This window comes from Tympanuchus pallidicinctus, unplaced genomic scaffold (genome assembly GCF_026119805.1).
Source record: "Tympanuchus pallidicinctus isolate F22 unplaced genomic scaffold, pur_lepc_1.0 scaffold3, whole genome shotgun sequence".
Taxonomy (NCBI): domain Eukaryota; kingdom Metazoa; phylum Chordata; class Aves; order Galliformes; family Phasianidae; genus Tympanuchus; species Tympanuchus pallidicinctus.
The window spans coordinates 26,861,627-26,883,112 of NW_026294747.1; the positions used below are offsets into that span (position 1 = coordinate 26,861,627).

At 47.0% G+C, this 21,486-nt stretch overlaps 1 protein-coding gene across 2 annotated transcripts in view; it reads left to right on the forward strand.

Annotated features, from left to right (window-relative positions):
* Nucleotides 1-21,486, forward strand: part of SLC8A3 (solute carrier family 8 member A3) — a 126,303-nt gene that overhangs the window by 15,325 nt on the left and 89,492 nt on the right. For both annotated transcript variants that reach the window (XM_052693653.1, XM_052693655.1), the window contains exon 2: nucleotides 10,904-11,114. The gene's annotated coding sequence lies outside the window, so the exon portion shown is untranslated. The remainder of the gene's footprint in view (nucleotides 1-10,903; nucleotides 11,115-21,486) is intronic.

The following is a 21,486-nucleotide window of genomic DNA, read 5'->3' on the forward strand; positions in this document are numbered from 1 at the left end:
CTGACAGCCCCCCTGGGCAGCCAGAGCATTGCACGGTGTGACAGCTCCTGCTTGCTCTGGCTTAGCTGGGGATGAGTCACCTTGAGTGTCTGAGTTCTTGAAAAATTCTGGAAAAAACAGGGCAGTTAAATGTCAGCCAATGGGGAAAATGTTCAGCTGGGGTAAGTTAAAGCAGCTCCACGGCTATCAGAGGCACTTGTCACCAGACACCCACTGTGAGACCTAGCTGGTTTTGCAGGCAGGTTTCATCGTGTGCACTCACCTGCAGCAAATTTGCTGGGGAAGGCTGATGATGAGATGGTCAAGGGTTTGTAAAGAAACCTGAAGTACTGATACTCTTTTCTGTCTGAGACTCAAAATTTGCCTTATTGCTGAGGCCAAATAAGCAAAGAAAAGCTCAGTCATCTCCTGGTTCTCAGGAATTTTGGTACAGAAGCAGCTGAGAAAGTGTCTCCATTTTTGCCTGATCTACAGCTGTTTCCAGCTCCTGAGCTGTCTCTTTAGTCACTTTGAAAACTGATAGGAATTATTGATCATATTTACCTTCTGTATGTCTTGACTGATTTGCTCTTTGGAAACCAGAGTCTTGAGATGTGGAGGAAAAGTAATGCTTGTCCCCTGGGCTGGAATAAAAAAAGTGCTTTTCCATACCTGCAATCTATAAGGAGGCTTTTTTCCATGAGTATGCTGAAATACTGAGTCCTTGGCAGGTAGGGAACTGTGACCCGTTTTTCTACTCTGCAGAGATGGTCCTCCAGCAGGAATCTCTTCTGAAGTCCCACTCGTGTGCATTTCTCCAACTTCCCTGAATGCACAGTTCTGGGGATCAGCGGGTCTCACTCAGGAAGAACACAGACATCAGCATATCCACCTCTGCCTGGCAACTTGCCAAGGTCCTGGTCCTAACTGAGGTGTTAGGGACAGACCTGACTCTTCATTTCCAGTCAGTGTTGTGCAGGCTTTTGTCAGAGCTGTCTGTGCTGCAGCTCTCATTTCAGGTCTTAGAAGCGTGCCTGATGCTCAGTTCTAAGAGCGCTGAGTTCCAGGGAGGATGTGGTTGACTCCATCACCCCAGGAGCAGTGAGAGTTGCCTTTTACATGAGCTGTGCTTGACTGTGAGGTAAGCTTCAGATAGCCTATAGGGAAGAAAAATAAATCTTAATTCTGGACACTTCTTGACTTACTTCCCTGCCATGTTTCCCTCCCTGCTACTATCTCTGTCTACAAGAGCATGAGTTTAGCAAAGGAAAATTCCTGTGTGACTGTTAATAGTTAAATGCAGTTTTGTTTATTGAATGCTTTTGAAAACATAAAGAACAGCTAAGTGCGCAGGCTGTTGCATCCAAATGATTTACTGCTTTGCCTTTTATAGCTCTTGATTACATCAGGTTGCTACATCAATATCTTGTCTATTACATTGCTGCCTGATGGGCCAGTCAGACAAGTGATATTATTGCTGGGTGAATTTTTCAGCTAGGGAGGCATTTCAAGGGGCTGTAGTGCAGATCTCCAAAAGTGGGAGTGCAGTTTAGACTCATGCAGGGGCAGATGCTTGTCCAGTCCATAGATGTAAAATAAATTAATTGTTTTCATGAAATATCCTGGGTATTTTGCTTAGCATTTGGCTGTACTTGGGCAAAACTCATTGTATCTGACTGATCTGGGCTGTACTCTAGTGGTACAAAGACAAGTGAGGGCTGCAAACAAGAGTCGGGACTCTGAAATCTCTGAGACATGGAGCTGTGTGTACTCAGCTCAGGATGAGATACCAGAAGCAATGCATTTCTCCATGTGGGGTTCACAAACTTCATTCCTTCCAAATATCAGCAGGGTAGAATCCAGTGCATAGTGCCCTATGCTCCATTGGAGTTTGGTTTTCCCCTCAAGTCTCATGGTTCTTATGGATGAGCGGCCTCCTGCCTAGCAGATTGAGTGTGCAGGGTAATTTTGCTTGAAGACCTAGCAGAGCCCACAACAGGAATGGATTCCTCATGTCCTTACAGCAGAGCTTCATCTTGTATCTGAACACAAAGGAGTCTTCACTCTATCTTAGCAAAGGTAACTGTCTTGCTACAGTCTCCTTTGCTTCTCCATTCCCCTTCAGCTGACCAACCAGCCTTTCCTGCAGACTGCAGAAGGTGTCAGAGTAAAGGGAAGCAAAGTTGTTGCTCACTGTGTTAACTCCATGATGGCACAAAGCAACTAGAGGTGGAGGATGGGAGGGAGGAAATGCTGCAATTCCCTTTGAGAGATCTTTCCTCTCAGTAGAGAGAGGCTGAGTTAAAAAAACAACTATAAAGCAATTCACTGATTTGTTGGTGAAAGTGACGATAGGTGTAAGCTTAAGCCCTGGACAACAACAGATTAGGATATGCAGGTAGGAGAGGAGAGGGTGCCTGTTAAAAATAGTTCTCATCAACAGTTCAATTTCCTACTGTAGCCAGAGCTTGTGCCGAACTTGTGTATGTCTCTAGATCAGATACACTTCACAATCCTGCTCTTTGGCTGCACGGTAAGACACGACGAGTGATGGCAGGAAATTGAACACACAACTGCGTGTCTGTGGCTGCAGGGAATGTGATGGCATTAGCAGTCTGACCAAGCAGTCCTTTCTGGTGACTCCAGAAACTCACTAAAATGCAGTATGGAGCCTCAGATCCAATTTCCTTTCTCCTTTATCGTGGATGTACACGTCAGTCAGAGCGGTTGCCTGTCATTATCAGATGATCCATCACATTAAAGCAAGGGGAAAAAAAAAAAAAACCACACCAAAACTAATGCTTCACGGCCTTGGAGTTACTTTTCCTTTCATCTTAGCCCATAACACTTTGGTTTAGTTTTGTATTTTAACTACAGGGTTTGTCTCTATCCAAGTTCTCTGACCTGCTCAGCCCAGCTTGGCAGCTGCTGGTGGAAACCAAGCAGTGTGTACATCTGCACGTGCCCATGCTGCTAGCTCCATCCCGTGCCACGGAAGCTGGAGAATTCTTGCTGCCCAAGTAATCCACTTTACACCTCTTTAAATGAATAATAAACAAGCAGAGTGTAGAGGCAGAGTGGCCAATGACCTTGTATGTCTGGCAGGTGAAGGAGGAGGTCCATACCAGGAGGTCCCTGGGCACTTTGCCCTCTTCTCTTCGGGAGGCTGAGCCATTAGTATTGGGACTGCAACCAGCTCCAGTTTAGTTCGAGGTCAGGACCAAGTCGATGCCCTGTTTGTTGTGATCTTGTCTTTTAGCAGAATTCGTCAACTCAGCTGTTGTCATTAAAGGTCTGCTGATAGACTCTGCAGAGGATTGGTAGCTATGATGCTCTGGACAGAGTCCATATTCAGAGTTAGGCTTTATCTCATCATCTGCTCTACTTTGCTAAAGTGATGGGAAGCTCTACCTTCCACCTGTGTGCTGTAGCAATGTTGGACTAATCAGGACTTTGTTATGCTCACCTCTCTAAAAGCATGTAGCAAGGCAGAGGACCAGAGCTGCTGGGTGTGGATAGGTGTGAGGAGGGATTGACCTCAAGTTCTGTACCAGCTAAAGAAGGTCATCCATAGCTCAGCAGTGTGCATTTTCTGAACGAGTCCTACAAGATGTGGAGATCCTTGTCTTGGCCAAAGCCAGTGCAGTGCTCAGACAGCTGTAGCTGATGGGAGCAAGTGTTTGGATGGAGGCCTGGCTCAGAGCCTGCCCTCACCACTCTGAGAGTTGCAGGAGCCTTTTCCAGGCAGCAGAGCCCTGGAAGAAGTGCACGTGGCTTATTTATTCACTATCTGCTGTTGGGAAATCTGTGAAGGTAACTTCCCATGCTCAGCATCTCAGCACCCTAAGGGATTTCTGTAGCAAGAACTGGAGCTTGTCTGCGCATTTTCATCAAAGAGAAGAGGTGACCTGGTTTGCAATGTTTTGTATCGCTGGTTTCCCCAGCAGTATGTGGGGTAAGGTAGAACGAGAGGGAATCTGCAGCTGCATTGAAGAGAGGAATATTTTGTCTCCACCTTCTGTGATGAAAATCACAGTCATAAAATTAATCGGTAATTTCATACTTCCTGATACACTATGAAGATGATTAGACACAGCAGCAGCTGGGAGAAGTGATGGGACTCATTGAGGCTTTGCTCTTTCTAATAATATCTTTTTTTTTTTTTTTTTTTTCCCTTCTTTGAACATGCGTTCCTTAAGCCCATGCTGGCAATGGTCTTAAGGTCTCAGCACATCCACCAAAGAAGTCCAACAAGGGAGCTGCAGTTGCAGCTCTATCTCATGAGGGCAGTAAACCATGAAATCACTGATGAAGAAGTGAGGACAAAAACATGTTTTTGTAGAGGATGGATGGAGTATGTTCCCAGGTTTCTGTATTTCCAAAGGCATCATGAAATGAGGTTCCCTTCATGGCTATACTGTATGCTTTTTCCCCTGCGTGCCTGGGTGATTAAAGCCAATAATGCATGTGGAGGGGAAGGCCATTTCCTTTACCTTTCCTGGGATCCCATGTGGGTGTGGCAGTGAACCCACCAGGTTTCTGAGTGCAGCATTCTGGAGACGTGTTGAGCTAAAGGGAACTGCAGAGGGGATGGTGCCCCACCAGCCAGAGGAGGAAACAGGACCCTTGGTCTTTTGCCTAGTCCCCACATGGCAGCACTTTGCCTGTGTCCCATGGAACCACCTCTATTTTCCTTCTCAGTAACAAGCATGTTGATTAAGTAAGGGCTCAACCCATTGCTGGATGCTATTAGAACAAGCAACAGGGTGTCAGTAGGGACAGCAGCTGGAGAGGGATTACAAAGGGGTTTGTGGCAGGTCCAAACTGAGGGCCTTGCTGCTCCTGTGCTGTGAGCAATGTAATGGTAAGCAGGCAGGCTGTTTCTCTTGTCTAGTAAATACTAAACTTGATAATGAGCCACATAATAAGCCACGTAATGGGTGTTCTGAGCCACACGTTGATCCTCCAGAGGGCATTGCGGCCAAGTGTCAAGCAATTAGCCCTTGCAGCTGCCTTGAGAGATGAGAAATACCTTGCTGCAGGTCTCTTCTGGCACTGGGCACAGATTGTTGTGGGGAAGCGGAGCTGCTCTAGACCTGCAGCATAAAAGATGCACTGACTGAGATCAGGGCTGAAGCTTTCCCCACAGCATGGCGTGAGGTGATGTGTGGGAAAAGGCACGGCTGAGTGTCTGGGCAGAAACTGAGCCTGAGTAAATCAACTCTTTAAGGGTCATCCAGTGTTGTAGTCAGGGTCACCCACTTCATCCAGAACCAGGACATGTGTCAGAAGCATGGCCCAGCCCTGTTGTAAGACCTCTCTCCTCAGCATTGAGGGGGGAGCAGGGAGGGCATCATGGGCTCAGCTAGGCCAGGAGCATTCATCCGCTTGTGTTACCTGGGGAAAGGCCACACGTATCCTGGAGCAATGCACCTCTCCAAGGCCTCCCCATGCAAGGCTTTCACTCCTTTAATTAAACTATTAACTTGCAAGAACGGCTGATGTTAATTTACATTAAAGGTTCTTTTTCCCTGGTGTTTTACAAACAGGGATCAGAGTCTCCTGGAGGGAAGCATGGCTTCCTTCTAACTGCTCAAGGGGAAGAGACAATCTGGTGCTCCTCGTTTTGTCCCAGATTTTTAAAAGAAGAGACACGATTGCATAGGAGACATTTTTAGTATGTCTCAGCTGTTTTGCTAAAAAAATTATTACATTCACCTTAAGGGAATAGTAAAATCTTATTCTATCTTTATTCAGCATTTATTGTTATCCCCACTGGATTGTACTATCGTAGTCTGTGTTGTGCGATCTGGTAGCATCCCCTGAGGTCCAGGGCCTTCAGCTCCAGCATCTCGCACCTCAAAGATCATCAAGCTATGATATGAAGCCTTGGATGCAGTCCCTAGGTTAAGGCAACCCTCACCCTTGAGCCTAATATCTATTCCATTACCTGTGTTCTACCTCCATAGAATATAACCCGACCATTTTTCATTAGCAAAAGCAGTTAGTAAGTGCACTGTCTCCAAAATTGTGAAGGAAGAGGTGAAGGAGAAGAATCTGAGAGAGGCCGTGCACAGCACATAGCTGAAGAACCAGGGGCTGCTCTATGGTGTCTCTGAGTCCTCCTCACCACAAACAGCTGGCTTAGTTTTAGAACTGTGGATTTTTCTTTTCTTGCTAGCCAGCATGCAGGAAGCAGAAGAAATCTTGGTTCAAATATTTAACAGGGAAACCAGAGTGGAAGAAGTGCCACTGATTTTGTCTCTCTTGGGTTTTGAAATCAACGAAGTATGAGCTTTTCCTATTTACTTTTGGAATCTGAAATGATTTTGGGATACAGCTAAAAAAATAATTGACAAGTTTGGGAGCCGACTCCTCTTCTAGAGCTCTGTGAGGCATCTATGAGAATCATCAGAATGTGCTGGTGTGCTTGCAGGCCTCTGTGATTATATCAGCTCCTGTCATCTGTCATGCCCAGCTTCATCTGATGTGAGGTTTCTTGTTCCTTGGTGAGAGTGTGAAGACAAGCAGGTCCAAACCACTTCAATAATCAGAGCCTTGTGTATTTCTTCTCTATCTGAGAAAAGGGGTGTATTTCCAGCAGTATGGGTGCTGGTTGCTCATTATTAGTCACTGCAGTTGGAAGGGGCCTCTGGATTTGCTTGTGCTTGTTAGGCATGGTCTCTGATGTTGTAAGCAAGAACATTGGTCCTTCTTGGAAAAGTCTTATGCTATTGAAAACCCTCCAAAATATAAACACTAGTTTATAATAGGATTGGTATTGTGCTATTTCTGTAAGATGCCTACAAAGAAGGAAAGTCTCAGAGCTGTTCAATCTCTGAACACCAGCCCCAGTTAGCAGTTAAAATGCTGGAGAAAAACCCTGTTGAGTGAATGCCTTTTTACTGCCTGGGTTGTACTATCTTGCTAGATCTGGTTCGAGAGTGTTCTTCCTGAGCAGGTACATTCTACTGCAGATATCCACTCACTGACACTAACACGGAGAATTTTAGAATCAACATGTGTCCTGGATTCCACCATAATCAAAGCCCAGCTTTGAGGTCTACCCTTACTCTCCTTACTTGTCATCAAATTTATCAGCAGTAAAGATGCTCTGGACACACAGTGATTAGCTACTATATGTACTTTTTTCCTTTTTTTTTAATTTATTTTTGACTTTGTTGTTGTTGTACACAATGTCTGAAGGATTAGGTTTGTATCTCGGCACAGGCTGAGATACATTTGTAGTATCAGTAGCCTACAGTTGGGCTTGTCCCTGTGCTGTACTCAGATGCTGTTGTAAAGACAGTCATACAGAAGTACTCATCCTAAGATGGACTTAGAACTTCCCAGAAGGTTTAGTTTGGGGTCAGTTCTAAGTACTGATGGGAAGATCTTATCAATTCCTACGTGTTAAAGTCACGTCTGCAAATCAGAGATCAAATTTGTTTCACTCCTTCCTGTCCAGCACACAAATGCTAAACAAAGAACAAGCAATGTTTCATCCTTTTCTTGTGCACCTGTTGCAGACAGTGATTCGCTAAGTCCTGTGTAGAAACTGCCCTCTGCTCATGGGAAGTACTATGAAGGCCCATGGGCTGTCACAGATATCCCATGGCTTGTCTGATGGGATCTTGTTTGCTGGTAAGGATGTGTTCATGAAGCCCAGCTTGGCTTTCAGAGCTCCAGTCATGTTTGCAAAGTAGGCTTTTTTTGTGAAGAGAAAATAAAGCACAAAGCTTCACGTTAAGCATTTCCTCTGTAATCACAGCCTTGGAGCTGCCTCTAATGTAGTGATTCCTTTCCTCTTTTCCCCTAGAAAGTATTTTTTTCTCAGATCTGGAACTTCATTTCAAGGCTCCGGAGATGCATCATACCAATAAATGTCATAATGTGACATTATTCCATTGCTTCTGACATTAACCTGAGCAGGCACCTGATGAAAGCTGATGAAGTAGGAAAAGCAAAGCTATGAAAAAATAACATGACACAACCCAGATGCACCACGATCAAATCTCAGATGAGAAAAGGGAGCTGTGCTAGGTCCTTGGATATAAACTGTGGGTCAGGAGCAGTCGGTGGAACAGCACGAGTAGATGTAGATTATTTTGTGTCTGTCCTTGGCTCAGTAGACCACTAGCTGAAAGATCAGAGGAGAGCAGCAAGATGGTGGGAGCCATTTCCCTGCATTTGCTCAGCTAGGAATTTTCCGAGAAGCCTGCACTTGTGATTTCTGCTGTAAAATAGTAAAAATATGGCCCTATCAGTCTAAATTTTGGATAGAAACTGTGTGGAATCCTTACCTGTGCATGTTAAGTGCATACTTAGAGAGTGAAGGAGTAGACATAGATCCTTTCTGATTCAATTAACGTGCTCCCAGAGTTTCTTCCACAATGTATATGACACTGGCAGATTTTTTGGGTTGTACTGCTCCCTGGCAGAGCAAGTTGATGCCTGCTCCACAGGTTGCCTGTACCAGCTGTGCTGCTTTCAGGTGTGCTCCACAGGCAGTGTCTCTGTTACCAGCATGGCTGTCAGCAGAAGACTGAAGCCATAGGATGTTGGAACTCTACCCTTAGGTAAGCAAGGCAAAGAAAAGAGAATGAAGTCTATTTTTCTTGTTCTGACCCAAATCTCAAGAGCTCGAGAGGCCTTTTTGATTGACAGGAGATCTTGCCTCTCAGGTTTCAGATGATCTTGGAGGAGTCTGGAGGGGAACAGTTTTTGCTTTACATGTTTACATATACTTTATAATTATGTGAGTATTTGGTAGTCTTTTGGTAGTTTTGGTTTAGGTTAGGTAACACTCAAAACATCACGTGATTTTGGTATTCATTAAAACTGAGATCCAGGTTTGCTTAGTAGGTCAGTAGCAAGCAGTCTGGTAGTTTGAAATTTCTTTGATTTGCTAAAGGTAACATGAACAAGAGAGATTTATCATTATTAGTGTTAACAAATGAAGCGTTTGTATGCTTTCACTCCTAGTTAGTACTTTGCAAACATACCTCCAATACCAAGGAGACAAAAACTTTCACATTTCCTGTTGTTATGAACATTTTCTACCTGAACTGAGCAACACAAGACCAGGTCCATATGGAACAAGAGGAAAGAGGGAGATGCCCAAGAGTGTCTCTTAAATGCGTTAGGTGTGATTTTATGTATTGGGCTGAGGAACTGATGTGAAATGAAATGGCTGCATCCAATAGAGTTCTGTCTGTCTGAAGTTCCTGTCAGCTGCCATCCTGTGCACTGCATGAGGGTGTGCACCCACTAATGTGCCATTTGTACCCCCCCCCCCCTCCTCTTTGATGCCTCTTGCACTTGCTTGGGGTCACCTGATGATGAGTCCTGTGTCAGAGAGTTCCCCCCATGCCAGCAGGGCCACCTCACTAAGCGTTGGAGAGCACTGAGAGACTGATGCTCTTAGGCTGGCATCCCCAGCTTGGGCATGTTGGCCTGGCTAAAGCTAAGCTTGTTCTCTGACTGGTGTGTCCCCATGTCCCCCACCTGGCCTGTCTTTTTTGGGTTTTTGGGAGACAAAAGGAGAAGCAGGTGGGGCTTATGGTGATGCAGAGCTGAGGCTGGACCCTGTGGGCTGTTCTCTGCTGCTGCCTCATGCTCATTCACCACACCTGGCAGTGATTGAGTCCTCCTCCAGCTGCTCCCCTGCTTCTAATTAACAACAGCAGGTTCCAGACCATAACTAACTGCTCCTGCAGGTTTCTGGACCCTTCCATCCTATTGTGGTGGGGTCAGGGCTCAATCACCAGGATGGAGCAGCTGGTGTTCAGGGACGCTGTGACCTGCTGGCTCGTCTCTGAGGGATGGAATCGCCCATCCCTGGTATGCAGCTGTGCTAGGAAACGTTGCCTTACAGCACCTTTTGTGGTTCATTACATTAGTGAAAAGTCACAGCAGCATGTATAACGGCTGGAAACTTGTGTCTGTGGTAGCAACAGGCAAAAATAGAGAGGATGGCAACAGAAGACAAACCTGTGTGCAGAGGTCACTGTGTGTGTTGTGCGAGACAGAGCTGCAGTCCTGCTCCATGGTCATGGAAACCAGCCCCTGGCCATCTCCTGCCCAAGTCAAATAGCAACTTTGGAGGCAATGTGTATTTTTGCCTTGGGATGACTTGCTGTCTCACAAGTTGCTATTTGACTTTGGTTGAAAAAAATGATCGGGTACTTTCTGCAAGCACAAACCAAAGCTTGTGGCTTCGGGTAGTTACCAGGACTGAGGCTGCCTGTGTAATTACATTGCCTATATTTAATCTGTGGCAGATCCCTTAAATTTCAGATGTGCAATCAATAGCTTTTGCTGTGAGGCTTTGCCACTGTGTGCATCCCCTCCCCTGCTTGAGATGCACAAAGTCAAGTCAGTACACTTGGAGGGTGAGTGCACGTTCCCATCCATCCATAAACCACAGAGAGCATAAAGGTCTGTGTGCGTGCATTACATGCAAGACAGCTGCTCTGCCCCTGTTTTGTGGAGGGTTTGCTCTGATTTCATTGTGGCTCCCTTCAAACAATCCGAAAATCACCCCTCCACCCCCCAGGTTCAGGAGCATAAATATGCACGGCTTGTAATTCTGTTGCAGCTCTCGCTCCCAGCTGATAGGGTGACGTGGAGTTCGGAGGCTCGCAGATTGGCTTTTTGATTTGGCTTCTTGCTGCAGTTGTGCAAACCCCGGCGTCTCGCGGCAATCGGGCTGAGCGCCGCTCTGCTGCGCGGTGCGGAGAGCCTGGACGCGCTGGGGAAGCCCGGCACGTTCATTGCCATCTGGGGTACAGCCCATTTTCTTCCCTCCCTCGTCGACCCCCGTCCATCTCCATCCTCCTCCCCCTTCCCTCGCCGTGCCTGAAGCTGAAGACCGAGGCTGGTGGATTTACCGACGTTTCCCGTCCCCCCACCCCTTTTCCAGATGCACCTCCCCGCTCACCCTGACAGCTGCACAAGAGAGCCCAGGTTCTGTAGCGAGCACGGCAACTTGGACTGACATGCGGAGGAGCAGCCCCGCACACACGCACGGCGGTGGTACCCACGAGATGCAGTGAGCTCCGTTAGGAACCGGAAGGATTTATCCCAGTGGAGCCCCCCCACCTCCCAAAAACTCAGGAAAGCCGCCAGCAGGGGTAAGTAAGCGATGCTCCCCGGGGAAGGGAGGCTGGCGGCCGAGCGCCCTGCCGCCGAGGGGTCCGTGCGGACGCCGGGGTGGGGGCTCGGGGACCCTCTGCGGGCTCCGGCCGAGGGGGGAGCGGCGGCGCCGTGTGTACGGGGTGCGGGAGCGCCGTGCCCGCGGCAGCCGCTGCAGCCTTCGTGCCGGGGGGGCCGGGGAGCGGCGGGGCACGGCGGGAGCCTCGGCCGGGATCCTTCCCGGGGGTGTCGCGGCACGGCCCGCAGGGATGCCGGCAGCCGGGTGGGGGGGCTCTGCCTGGAGCTGCGCCTCTCATGCAGTGCTATAAATTTATTTCCTTTGGATTTTTTTGTACTCGTTTTCATTCCCCCCCCCCTCCCCCCCCCCTTCTTTATTGTTGTTGTTATTATTATTTCTGCCGGGGTGGGGTACTGGGCCATCCTTGCCGCACACCGGGAGCACCAGGGCTGCCGTCCCGGGCAGCTGTCGCGCTCTGTCCGCCGGTGCCGCTTGTTTACCCCCGGTGTCAAATATAGCTGCTGCGCCAGGCGCTGCCCTAAATAGGGCACGGGGCCGCCTGCGGGGCTCCCGCAGCCCCCGGCTCGCACATGCACGCAAACTGGCCTGGATGGTGGGTGATTTCTTGCTCTTTCTCCTGCCCAGCCTCTCTTTAAGCTTTATTGTTCTTACCTGTGTCTGAAGTATTGCCCTAAGTGGGAAATGAAACCATTGCAAGTGGTTTTGGTTTTAATTATATTACAATGTTAGAATATAGCCATTTTCCTCCTCTCTCAAGTGGAAATGTAGAGAAGTAGTTGGTTTTCTTGGCTTCTTCGTGCATTCTTGAGCTCATCTGGGGGATTTCACCTGAGAAATATACTTCAAATCCAGGGGGAGACACTGGAAAAATGTGTGTGCCCTATATGCATCCGCCTCTCTATATGCATGTATGCATATTAATTTCTCACGTTACTTCATATAGCAAAAGGGTGATTTTTACTTGAGTTGTTGCCTATCTCTGGAGAAAACAGAGCTGGAGGATGGAAATCCCAGCTGGCAGCCCCATCCTGCCCACAGTGCTCACCCGCTCTCCCTGGTAGCGTGGCAGAAGCTGCTGGGACACATGAGCCTTGAAAGTACTCTGCTTTAGTGCAGCAGGGAGAGCCATTGCTCCCACATGGGCAGACATTCCTAGGGAGTCCCTGGTGCTGCTCCATCCACTGCTGTTGCAAGCAGCTGTGTGCCCTGATGGTGGTTTAGCTAGGAAAGTGATTTGCATTTGGTGCTTCTGTGGTCAGCTGGAACGAGACTTGTTTCCTGAGCGGGAGTAGTGATACTGTAAAGAAGCACGTCCTGCTGTTGCCAAGGGCTGACTGGGGCAGAGCAGAGGAATGTGGGGGTCCTTGGTTCTGCTGCTGGTGCTCAGTGTGATGGCGGCCACCTGAGCCATCCTCCTGCTGTGAACAGAGGGGTGCAATGCCAGCTGGGGTGGGGGCAGAAGGAATGGACATGCATAGCCCTAGGTTATAGGTGCAGTTGAGCTGCCTGTTTTTTTCCCCAAGCCAAGTACTACTTCTATTTTGATAAACCAGTGGTTCAAGAATGTGGAAGGTATGATATTGTGATATTCCCGCTGCGAAGTCCTGTGTGGGCATAGTAGAAGTCCAGGTGAGCTCCCAGCCTCTGTGACAAGACTCTGGCATGCTGCTGGGCATAGGGTGTCCTGTCCCGCCCCATTTCCCCCACCCCTTTCCCCAGAGCTTGTTTGTACAAAGTAGCTAATGGTATTTTCCAGCCTATATTGGTGAGGAAGAGTTTGTTACAGCTAGCAGATGACAGAATGTGAAAGGGGAGGCAGATGTGGAGCCATCTCACAGCACACGTCCCTTGCAGAGAAGTTGCTCCTATCTCAGTAAACCACTGCCAGAGCGGCCAGCTGTGGGATTCCAGCAGGGATTCCAGGTGTGGTAGCCAGATGGGGACAGTCCTTCTCATCATCAGATCAGTGCAGGAGTAGCTCTGTACTCTGTATAGGGCTGCAGAGGGCATTGCTGAAGCCTGTGCTGACCTAATGCTGCATTACACCTGACCCAACGCTTCCCTTGGTCTCAAAGGGTTCCTTCTGCTATAGTATCATCCATCCTTAGGGATGGGGAGAGCCATAACTGAGTGTGTCAGCATTTTCTGATAGAGACCAAGTTAAGATGTATTCTCTCCACAATATCTTGAAGTACTGTACAGATAAATGGCCTGTCTGTCAGGGTTTTGTTTGCTTGTTTTAAACAAACAGCATCCCTCTCCTCCCCTATGCTTCCCCAATGACCAAACAGTGTTGACAAATAGTTCCTTGTTCTTTGTTGTTGCTGTCTGTTTCTGATGCCTTTCATGTGCTTCAACAGTTAAAAAGATGGCTTTGGTTGTCTGCCAGGTACCTTTTTTTTTTTTTTTTTTTAAATCAGGCAGTAATATCTAATTCTGTATTAAAAAAAAAAAAAAAATCAAACAAGGAAATTAGATTACACAGACAAAAAGTATCTTGATATGGAAAAGGAATGTCTGTCGCCAGGAAATTGATGGCTGTGACACCCTGTCTGCCATCACCCACCGTGCTTAGGTGTTGTGGCGCAGATTAGCACTATTGTTCATTTAGTGTTTGATAACAGTAACTCCTAGAGGCATCAGCCCAGTTGGGAACCCACATTTCTGTGTGCTATACAGATGTCTAATAACAGCTAGGCTCTGTCCTGAGGAGCTCTGCGCACTAAGAAACACACAAGATCCCAAGCTGCTCTTGGTGTACAACTAAAGCGCTCTGTGCAGCTGAGTTTGTGGTCTGACGTTTGTTGAGGTCGGTGACACGGGGTTTGCAGAAGTAGGTGAGCTTGTTGTCCCTAAGTACATCCAGGATGGAGTCTGGGAATCACCATGAGCCTGCAGCAGGGTGAAGGGGCTGCTGCGGAAGAGGCGAGGCATAGGTGGGAGCTGGCTTCCCTCCTTCCCCTCTGTTTTCTTTGCCTTAATGCTTGAAACTGGAAGCTCTGGGTGGTGATCAACGCATGTATGCACAAAGCTGAGCATGATGACCTCCCAAACTCAGGATTTTGCAGAAATAACAAGGCATCAAGCAGCAGTGATATGTCAGGCTAGGCTGAAAGTACCATCACCTCCACCCCCATCTTCCAGTGATGCAGTGAAGAGATCCAGGTAATGTTGCCCTGTGATACAGCATCATAGTGTAATTAGTTCATCCATAAGAAGTATTTATAAACAGGTGACCATTGCGGCCCTGGACTCCTTTGAATCTCAATTTTCTGGCAATTCTGTCTCTAAATCCGCTTGCTGGAGCCTTTGATCACACAGCTGAGCTGTCACTGATGTCCCTGACAGTTGACATCATGGCAGAGAGGGGAGCTTAGGGCTCTTAACATTTCCTTTATGATAGCTTGTTTTCTAACTAAACACTCCAACGAGGATTTTCCATCATAATAAAGCAGTGCTCTTTTCCAGAGCACCCAGATTTAGGAAGAAGCCTCTGTTTCCATTCAGCGTTTCCTTTCACTAGCAGATTATTTCAGAGCTGCAAAGCTGGACTTGCTCTATTTGCTTCTTTCTCATACTCTGCTGTCTTTTTACCTAAGCCTCCTAACTCAGGACAGCAGCAGAGACAGCCAGGTCAAGAGCAATCAGAAATACTAAATATCCTGTGCTGCTGGGCATGTTTTGCAACCAGGGACGTGTCAAAGAGCTTTAGAAACTATAGCATACAAGACCGCATTGCCGCTGCTTTCATCATCACCTCCTCCTAGCCTGGTACTTGGAGGCTGTCTCAAAGTAAACAGCAGCAGTATCCAGCAGCAAAGCAGAAGAGGGTTTTAATCGGAAGAGATGGTAGCGGTGCAGGATGCGTGTATGAGTGGGAACTTCTTAGATCTCACAGGTGTGGTTGTGTTGAAGGTGACATGTGCAGGAGTGAACGTGGGCATCTGGTGCTGATGATGCCGAGTGCCAGCGTGTTTGTATGCTGATGCCACTGGTGGAAGCCAGTTTACTTCCCAGGGCCACATCAGGGGCAACACCAAGGCTAGCATGTGTCCACATCTTGTTCTGCTGTCTGGATGTGCCCTGGCTCCCCTTTGCGGGAGAAGTGATAGCAGGGAATCTGTTGCCAGGTTCTAGGCAGGCTGTGAAACCTACCCCTGGGCTCTGGGTGCCTTCTGCCACAGCTCCCCATGCGCACAGGGGTTGCCCAAGTGGTGATGTTCTATGTGGAGAAGCTATTGTCCTTCCCTCTCTGCAGTTTGCTATCAGGCCCCATTTGTTTGAGGGGCCCTAAGGCCTAGGTGTCTTGGTTTTCCACCTTGATGTGTCTGTTCCTAGATGAGAAGTAATATTTTATTCTGAGGTAAAAGTTTACCTCCATCATCTTTCATGATTTTGATTGAGTTTATGTGGTGACCCTTGGATGTGCATGTTGTCTGAAAAAGATATATGTGGAAGACCTTTATGTAGCAGGACAAGCCTGATAAGTGGTCCAGCAGATGCTGAAGGGGGAGACCTGTCCCTGCCTGTACAGCTGATGCCCCTGCTGTTAGTCATTTTTATCTTGATTTCTACAGCCTTCCCATCTGCTTGTTCCTGCTCCTGTTCCATCCCCTACAGGCAACGGGCACAGCAGTGTGTGAGCAGTTGTTGCGTTCAGCTTCCTTTAGTGCCCGATCAGTTCCTGGTCATTATTCATGGCTTAGCTGTGCAGACTGTTAGGCCAACAAAAAGGCAAGAAGTAGTGCAGATAGGAGCAGGTGACTGGACATGGAAAATGTTCAGCTTGGCTTAAGAAGCCCTGCTTCCACCTGTAAAGCTGCTGTCTGTATTGCCTGAAGCAGTAAAGGCTTGGAGTGGGTTCAGCCTTGAAGTCTACTGTTGATGAGATGGATAGTCCTGAATGCAAATCAGTTGCACAGAACCTAAGAGTGATGGGATCTGCAAAGTACTTGATAAGCTATTAGGAGACACAGGGAAAAAAAAAAAGAAGATAAAGGAATTTTTAATGTAAAATCTTCCCAAGAACACGTACAGCGGTTGATCTAGATTGAAAAATAACATCAAATACAAGGAGTGCAGGCCAAGCTATTTCTCAGATGCAACATGCCAAATGGACCTCTTCAAGAAGAGAATAAAATAATAACTTCCCCTCTGCTCTCAATTCTTTCAAGTCCCTTGAAAGCTTTGCACTAGTGCTCAGCACTTCATCAGCAATGATCTCACCACGTTGAAGCTTCCATACTGTATTCCCTGGCAGTACAAATGTGAGCAGCACCGCTTGTTTTATTAGGTTTGCACCCACAAAATCCACTTGTGAGGGAGGACTTGCCCCTCCTCCTCATGAGGCATCAATGGGCTGATTGCCTGCTGCCCTGTGCTCATGGAACGTGCCGCGATTGATTAGACAGCATGGCCTGAGGTCCACGGGGGAGCTGCCTGCCACACAGATAACTGAGGGCCCTGGTTTGTGGACCCAAAGACCGGAGTGAGAGGGAGGTCCCAGTGTTGCTGTCTTGAAGGTACAATGCAAGCTGGATCTCTCTGTGTAAACTTTTCATTTGTGTAGGATCCCGATGAGGCATAATGGCATGCTGCTGCATATCCCAGACAGGAATGGGCCTTTCAGAATGTACAGTATAAGAGGGAAGCATAGGGAATGCATTTGGTGTTAGATGTGATGGAGAATTCTCCTGCCTGAGCACCCTAAAAAAGGGTGCAGGAGAAGTTGCCTTCACTTAAATTACCACCTGCCCTGACTATTCAAGCATCATTTTTTTGCTTCTGTTTTAACCTTACAGAGTAGTTTCAGGTTCACTTCTTCTAGTAAATGTTTCCTCTTCCCTAACTTCAATAATCTATCTCCTCAAACCTGGCCTGACAGATGTTTCCCCTGCAGTGACCCTGCGCACACAGCGCACTTCATGAAACCTTGGCTTCCATGGGGAAATGCAGCACCAGCAGTGATCCTGCTGCTGTCCCAGCTAAAAATAAGCCTGTCCCTTCTGGCAGTGTTGGGGTTTGCTTTTTAGTAGGTAGGCAGTTTTACCCATTGGCTGCAATGTGCTCTTATACCATGCAGAAGGCACAGCTTCACCTTCAGAGCATGACAGAGCTGCCTCCCTTTTGGGGAATCACTCCAGGAAACTGAAGGTGAGAAGATACTCAGCTGCACTTGATGCACTTCTGTCAGCCAAATGGCTGCCAGCGCTTGTTGCTTGCCTAGATCTTCTCCTTGCTACCTCAATACACCCCAGTGAGTCACAGCCACCTCTCTTTCCCTCAGCTCTGGCCCTTTCCCTCTGCTTTTCCTACTTAAGTATATGGAATTATTCATTATACTCCAGTCGTTGTCCCAGCTCACAGAATCAAAAGTGGTTTGGGTTGGAAGGGACCTTAAAGGCCAACTTGCTATAGGCATGGACGCTTTTGCACTAGATCAGAGTGCCTGGCCTTTAACTCCTCCAGGGATGGGGCATACACATCACACAACAACTCCATGCCTTCCCCAGGCTTCTAACAGTATCCCTCACACATCCGATCCTTCATTTATGCTATGTGTAGCCTTCTGTCTGTTTCATGGGCCCATAGGGACTTGGCTTTTGGGTTGAAGAGAGCATCTGGGCCAGTTAGGGCACAGGCACTCGGTTAAGAAGGGCCTTCCCAGTTTGTGCTGCATGTGTACATTACGAAGTTTTATGAAAACTCGTAAGCAAGCAGTTGAAATATGTTCTGGAGCAGGAGGGTTGCATCCCACCTGGTGAACCTATGGATATTTTGAGTATTTACATGCATATCTAGTTTTCCTTTGAGCCTTCCAGTACTTCTCTATTTATTTGTGAATTCCACAGATTGCACAAGTGCTCATCATAATAAGTATCCAGTGCTTGCTATGTAAAACACCACTGAGTCTGGGAGCTCTCTGGTGGTACCCTGCGGCTTCTTTTGGCCTGGTTCACTGTCCTTCTAGCCAATGCTCATTTTCCAAGAGATAGTGAGGAAGAGGCATGGGTACAATAACAGCTGAGAATGTGGTTGGTCATGCAGGACTCTGGGAACTTACTCTACTTATTGATGCTGAGATCCTGAAGAGGTGGCATGATTGTAATTTTCACATACCTACATGGGAGTCAATGCTTTTGTGTTGATCTTTCATTTGAAGGGATAAAGGGAGGACAACTCCTGCAACTGGAAGCTGCAACTTGATGTTCTTAAATTGAGACTAGGATTATGCCTCATAACGCTGGATGTGATGAAGCAGTGGAACAGTTTAACAAATGCTGCCAATCTTGTAGTGCTGAAGTTGAAATGGGCTGCTTCTTGCTTGGCTGGGTGCTGAGTATTTATAGGTTCAGAGGAAGGGGCATGAAATATCGCTGTGCACCTGTGTGGACAGTGGAGAATGAAGACAACAGGCAGAGGATGGATTACTGATGAGTGGGGATCCTGTTGGGATACAGGGCTCAAATTCATTGGAAAACTATATTTATTCATTGTCTGCTCATTTTGCTCCCTCAGCAAAATAGATTCATTGGCTTTGGCTTTAAGAGTGACTGTCTTTTATTTTCTGGAGAGGCTGTCATCAGTGACTACAGGGACAGCTGGGTTCAGGATGCTGCTGGGGAAGTATGATGAGCAGGAGAGGCCTTCTGGCCCGAGGGGCCAGGGGATGGGCTGAGTGTGGAATAATGCGAAAATGCAAGCTGCTAATTTTTGCCTTAGCTGTTGCTCAAGCCAGTTCTCCACACATACTCCCAATAAGTGAGGTACCCTGCCGTTTTCTTGCCTAAACCTTGTCTTAGGAGAGATTTGGACTTCAAAGCAAATAGAGCACATCTCTATTCTAATCTTCTCTCTACAGAAATGGATGGAAGGGTAGTATCAATAAAAAAGGCTGTGCTCCTTGGTGGCAAGGCTGAGGCTGACCTCTCTGCCCCAGTGACTTAAATGGCCTATGCAGCGGGAGGCTGTGTGTGCTGAACATGCTGTTCAAGCACTAGCAAGTAACTAGCACTAGTGACTGTGTCATTACACTTTCAGGATGAGGTGCTTCAGGAAGTTGATCCAAAGTGATTCTGAACACGTGTTGGAGAAGAGACCTTTGCTGAGACTTGGGACTGTGGAAAGAGGCTTTTCTCCTTCCCTTCTCTCCTTTCAGTGCCTTTGGCTGATGTGGTCATCACTCATGACTCAGCTGCTCCTATTGGCAGGACTAACTGTAGCAAACCTGGTCCAGTACAGAGGGAAGGCAGGAACCAGGGGGTTGATGAGAAGAGTGTTTGGTATGGTGAAAGCAGGAAGGTCCCTCCAACTGCTGGGTGTGATGTGAGTGAGTTACAGAGAGGAAGTAGATTAAGCTTTCCTGTTGGGGGATTATACTGTATGCAGTGATGCCAGAGCTCCTCTGGCAACTGTTCTTGGATTCATGGGAACTATGCTGAGTTGTACCAAAGAAGAGCTGGCCCAAGGACCTCTTTCTCGTCTGTCTTACCAGCCTTCATCTAATTGCTGGTAATCATCTAATCATCAGGTTGACAGGAATAGAAAGGCAGTGCTCATCACACAAAAGTGAGGTGACTTTGCACAAAATGGAGACCATTGGGAAGGAAGCTAGCCAAAGTAGTGCTCTGAATACATGCAAGTGGTACTTCTCCCACTTTGGAGAAGAACCACACTACAACTGTCATGTACTGTGCTAGGAAATTCTTCTGATAGACACTGTCATGCATCCAAGTTACTACGTGTTCCTCGTTAATATCTCAGTTGAGACTTGAGTGCTGGGTATTAGGGTCTTGTCACTACCAGTATGTTTGACATGGTGAGGGGGGGATTGTCCGTGTCAGACAAGGTGCTTTGTTTTATGCCCCCATCATGACATCTATATTTTATCACCTTTATGACAGCATACATGCAGGAAATCTTGAGATTTTTGGAATCTTCTGGAAGAATCAAGCTACATACATGGCTTAGCTGTATACCTTTCAAATGTGAGACCTGCCCAATGCTCTTGTCAGGAACCAAATGAAAAAAAAAAATTCATGAATTTCTTTGGAGAAAAGAGCAGTGGCCTCTTGTAGTAATCTGTTTGGGTTTCTGTGGAAATGTGAAATCACATCTAGATGGCAAGTGGAAAATTCATTAATTCATGAGGTCAAGGTGTCCAAATAGGTTTAAAGAGATGCTCCATTAGACTTATAACTACCCTGTAAAATCTGGTCTCTTAGGATTCCCTCAGGAAATTTCTGAGGGGTGGCATGCTGCGCTCCTGTTTGGGGCAAAGGAGGAAGGTAGTTCTGTTGCAAAAGTAGAAGGGGAAAAGCAGATATTTAGGGTGACCAGCTCTAGGCTGCAATTCAGTTGTCTACCCTTGACAGAACAGAGTGGGGCAGACAGCCAGGCAGGGCAGACCAGCAGATAAAATGCAGACCAAAAGGTGAATAAACCTGTGCAGTAATGCCATAGCAAAGAACAAATCTCTGTGCTATGGAGATCAGAATGGCATGTGGGTTTGTACAGCCCGTAAGGAAAAACATTGGAGGGTGAGGGGGAAAGACATGAAGGTGGGGCAGCAGATAGCTTGGAGACTGCTGCCACTTACTGTAATTGCTGTAACAGCTCAGCTTCCACTGTTTGTTGTCCATGTGATCTCTGCAATTACCATATGGTAAATATGACTTGAGTCTCTAGCAAATAATAGAGCTAATATTAAGAGAGAATCTGTAAACAGCTAGTGCATAAATGAACAAAGAGCAGTAAACAGGCTGGACTTGAAAAGAATGAATTAATCATGCTAGATGTGAGGTTATGGGTGTTGGTTTTTGTTGTTTTTTTTTTTTGTTAAGCAGATGCAGAATTAACAGCTGAAAAAAAAAAATACTGAAGGATTAAGATGTCTAAATTGTCAATAAAATATACGTGTCAGTAAAAGCTGAGAGTGCTGTATGAAATCTTACTTAAGAACTGAATTCAAATGGATGAATTTACAGGTTTTGGCACCTTCCGAGTGAAGTGGGAGGTATTTTAAGGATAACCCGTATCAGTGTATTTTTCACGTCCCCTGCTGCGATCAGATCTGCAGAGGCAGTGAGTGTTACAGTGCATTTCACTCCTCTCAGCTGGAGACCTGACTTTTGGGTTGAAACTCTGGAAATGTCACTGCCCTCCTTTGTGTGGCAGTCAGCACAGCAGTCCTCATGCAAGCACCGGGTGTGCAGAAAGAGATGGCGAGACCCTCAAAGGGGTGGACAAGGAAGGCAGCTTGTATGTATCGCTCTAGATTTAAGCTTCATAACAGTCCAGCTTCTCTTGAAAACCTGTTGTTTTGGAAACCA